Below are 4,556 nucleotides of genomic sequence, written 5' to 3' on the forward strand. Positions count from 1 at the left end.
TATATTGGTAAAAAATACATATACATCAATATATTTTGAAAAATATTTTACCAAATATATATTTTTGTCAATGTTTGCATATTTTGAAACATATTCAAATATATATTTGATAATATACATATTTTTGCTGTATGGCTTGCATTTTCTGCCCCATATTCAAGGAACAGTTGAATATAAAAACTCTGAAATCTAAAAGGACTAACTTGTTAAAAATAAGGTTCAATATAATCAGCTTTTCTACTAAGTCACATGCACAGTTTCTATTTGAATATTATAACTGACTATGACAAATAATGACTAATGCAACCAGTAGAATAGACAAAAAAAACAATGCAGGCTTAGAGACCTGAGGCTGAACTCTTTCACTTGCGCCAGTAAGAACCCACCCTAGAAAGCACATACATATAGGCAAAAATAAGATGTTTTTTCGTTTGACACAGGCTAGATTAATTGTAACTGTTAAGCGCAACAGTTTAATGTCACTTTTTGCTCTGTTGTAATATAGTGGTCTGCACGGACCTCTAGCGGTCAAACTCTAGAACAACATGCCAATTCACCAGCTCAGAAACTGTTCATCCAAACCTGCATTCTTTTTGGATTTAATATATTGAAACAATACAAAATGTTAATAACCCCCAATTAAAAAATTATTATAATTTTTTATAATTCAGTACCAGGTATTACAGGAACAGGTATTGAAACATTACAAAATGCCAAACAGCCACCTACAAAAATATTTTATACATAAAAATGCATTTATTTTTTATTATATTAATACATATAAAAATTTAATTACTGTAATAAAAAATAAAAATTATTTAGGTGGGTGTCATTGAAATTTTTTACCATATATTAATGGACTAATTAATAATATTAATTATCTTGTTTATTATGTTATTTTGCTATTTGCCTCAGAATCAAATAATTAAATGGATCTTTACAAGATCCTCACAAGATATTTTTATTTTATTTTATTTTGTGTGTGTTGAATGTGCATTCTAATTCAAATAAATGAATGGGCAAAGTAATAATATTTACTTATTTATATTGTCATTTTGTTATTTGCATCAGTGTCAAATAATTCAATTCTTAAAAAAAAAACCTTTACAAGATCCTCATAAGATACGTTTATTTATTTATTTATTTTGGCTGTGTTGAACGTGTGCATTCTAAACGAAAACAAACCCAAGCCAAACATTTCGTTCTGTGCCATAAATACATAAACATACGGCATGCATTTGTTCGTTTCTGATCAGACTCGAACATCAACTAACCTGTTGTTTATATGCAGATTGTTGCATTATTCACCTCTCACAATATTTACGGTTTAATTTTGTGATTGTAACAGCTAAGGAACCATCACCTGCTGCACAAATGAGGCCACACACTGCTGCCACATTAATATTTAATCATTTATGAATAATATAATTACCATTAGCAATCTGCCATTTTCTTTCTCATACAAAGGTTGTGCAAAATCCACAACTGAAGAATTGGCTGCCTGTAATGGATGTGAATTCGAACTGAATTGACCACAAAATGGAATTTGAATCTGCATGACATTAAGTGGAATTTACTAATCTGCAATTTAAAAAAAAAATCAATGAATCATGCATTCGGAGAAATAAAGTTCCATCTTGATCCACAAAAATGAGTTTATTAAATATGCTAAAACACATAAACTAAATATAAATTTGCATTTCAATTCACTTTGCCTTCCTTGCAGTCACATTTGAATTGCAATTCTGCATCCTGCTTGCTACCTCAATTCAAATCAAATCAAATTTTAAATGCATTATCTATTCAGTTTGGAATGATGCACAAGCCTGTCTACAGTAGTAAAGACACAAAACTCTTTTCTTTCACTGCTTCAAGCGCATGTTTACAAATGACACATCTGAATTCACTCAGTCCATGTCAAGAAATGCCACATTTCCAGCTGATGGATGTGTGCACTAAAAACATGCTTCACACGAGTATAATATTGTGCAAATAATATTGCATATGTTAAACAGCATTGTATAACACCAGTACTGTTTGGCTTTTCATCCAAAAGCTGCAACCAAATGCCAGGAGGCCTCATTATACTTAAATACAGTTCCAGAGATACACAGTTGCAGTTCCATTTGATCACAGCAGATAGCGCTGTCATGTCTTTGGGCTCTTAAAATACTACAATACACTGTCATCTGAGAGTGAAGAAATCATAAAACTGATGAAAGTGTCTTTCATAAGCAGCAGAAACTTGCGTCACAGTGATGCAGAGTTCAAACGCATCAACATGTTTTTCTCTCTTTTATTTGACATACAGTCATTCGCCAGCTGAGGTCAATTAAATGAAATCACTGTTTGATTCATGCTAATAATAGAGTGCTTATGTGTCTCATTCAGAAACTTTGTGTCAACATCCAGACAACAACAAAGAGTCGTGCAGCTTGTTGCTCACTCTAGAGAACCAGTTTCAGTTGTGATTTCGCTGAACCTAAGGCAATATGAAACTTAACCATACTCATACTATGCAAATAAACCTACATATTCTGCCTGTGGCTAAAATATGAATTGCTAAAAATTGTAGTGTCATTGATATACTGTTAAAGTTTTCATAAATATTTTGAATTATAGTTTATTTTTATATTTTCTGTCTTCAATTTAATTTGAGATGATTTTAGTAATTTTATTATTTTGCCACTTTAATAGTTTTTCTAATATTTATTTTTTTATTATTTTATACATTGTTTTCAATTTTCAATTCCAATTTAAAGTATACATTATATATATATATATATTGAGGTTAAACTAAATCAATTTGATATTAATTCAATATTTTTTGTTTATATTTTGAATTCGATTTTATTTTAAGAATTTTATTTTGTTTTCAATTACATTTTTGTTAGTATTAATAAGGTGTTTTTTCATTTTTAATATTTATTTTTTATTAGTTGTAGTTATTTTATTCTAGTATTTCAAGTTAAAGTGATATATATATATATATATATATATATATATATATATAACATTTCATTTAATTCAACTTTTATGTTATTTCAAATAACAACAGTTTTTTATGGTTTTAATTTTTAGTTGACTATAATAAACCTGATATACGTGTTATTTTTGTATGTTTTATTCACTTATTCATGTTGAAATCATGCAGACCAGGGCTGTGTTTCATCATAAGCCTACGTAGATCGTAAACCATCGGTACTAATAGTTTCTACTTGACTTAAAATGCTTTTGGGAAATGCAACCCAGCTTAAGAACCACACTGTTCTTCTTTGTCTTATCAGAGAAATGACCTTCTATCCAGCTGCAATTTATTAAAATGAAACAAAAGCATACTTGACGTCAAATTCAGACCACTGTTTTGGACAAAAATGGTCCAAACCTTCAGCACAAATCTGAGTTCTATGTCCTGTGGATCTTATGCTTGTTACTTAAAGGTAATTCTGATATAGACTGTTATAAAAAAAACTTACATTATTTCAGTTCATACACCAAACGTGGACCACAAAACCAGTCATAAGGGTAGATTTTTGGAAATTGAGATTTATACATCCCATGAAAGCTGAATAAATAATCTTTCCATGGATGTATGGTTTGTTAGGATAGGACAACATTTGGCCGAGATACAACTATTTGAAAATCTGGAATCTGAGGGTGCAAAAAAATAAAAATATTGAGAAAATCGCCTTTAAAGTTGTCCAAATGAAGTTCTTAGCGATGCATATTACTAATCAAAAATTAAGTTTTGATATTTTTACGGTAGGAATTTTACAAAATATCTTCATGGAACATGATCTTTACTTAATATCCTAATGATTTTTGGCATAACAGAAAAATTGATCGTTTTGACCCATACAATGTATTGTTGGCTATAGCTACAAATATACCCCAGCGACTTAAGACTGGTTTTGTGCTCCAGGGTCACAAATACAGTATGAAAGTCTGAAAGATCTTCAAAGCCTATGAATCTAAATAGACTTTTAAATGATTGAAAAATATAAATGTATTTGCACATATAAATACATATTTTGGACAAGTACGTCCCTGTTGAAAAAAACCCAGCATATGCTGGTTAGGTATGTTTTGAAGCTGGGATGCTGGTCCTTTGCTGGTTTATGCTGGTCCTTAGCTGGTTTATGCTGGTCTTAAACTGGTCCTTAGCTGGTCTTAAGCTGGTCCTTTGCTGGTTTATGCTGGTCTTAAACTGGTCCTTAGCTGGTCTTAAGCTGGTCCTTTGCTGGTTTATGCTGGTCTTAAACTGGTCCTTAGCTGGTCTTAAGCTGGTCCTTTGCTGGTTTATGCTGGTCTTAAACTGGTCCTTAGCTGGTCTTAAGCTGGTCCTTTGCTGGTTTATGCTGGTCTTAAACTGGTCCTTAGCTGGTCTTAAGCTGGTCCTTTGCTGGTTTATGCTGGTCCTTAGCTGGTCTTAAACTGGTCCTTTGCTGGTTTAAGCTGGTCCTTTGCTGGTTTATGCTGGTCTTAAGCTGGTCCTTTGCTGGTTTATGCTGGTCCTTTGCTGGTTTATGCTGGTCCTTTGCTGGTTTAAGCTGGTC

General features: G+C 31.6%; 1 protein-coding gene across 1 annotated transcript in view; it reads left to right on the forward strand.

Moving 5' to 3' along the window:
- Window positions 1-4,556, forward strand: part of fbxo11a (F-box protein 11a) — a 69,865-nt gene that overhangs the window by 24,279 nt on the left and 41,030 nt on the right. The gene's annotated exons all lie outside the window — the stretch shown is intronic.

The sequence above is a fragment of the Sinocyclocheilus anshuiensis genome, unplaced genomic scaffold, assembly GCF_001515605.1.
Source record: "Sinocyclocheilus anshuiensis isolate Anshui unplaced genomic scaffold, SAMN03320099.WGS_v1.1 scaffold300, whole genome shotgun sequence".
Taxonomy (NCBI): domain Eukaryota; kingdom Metazoa; phylum Chordata; class Actinopteri; order Cypriniformes; family Cyprinidae; genus Sinocyclocheilus; species Sinocyclocheilus anshuiensis.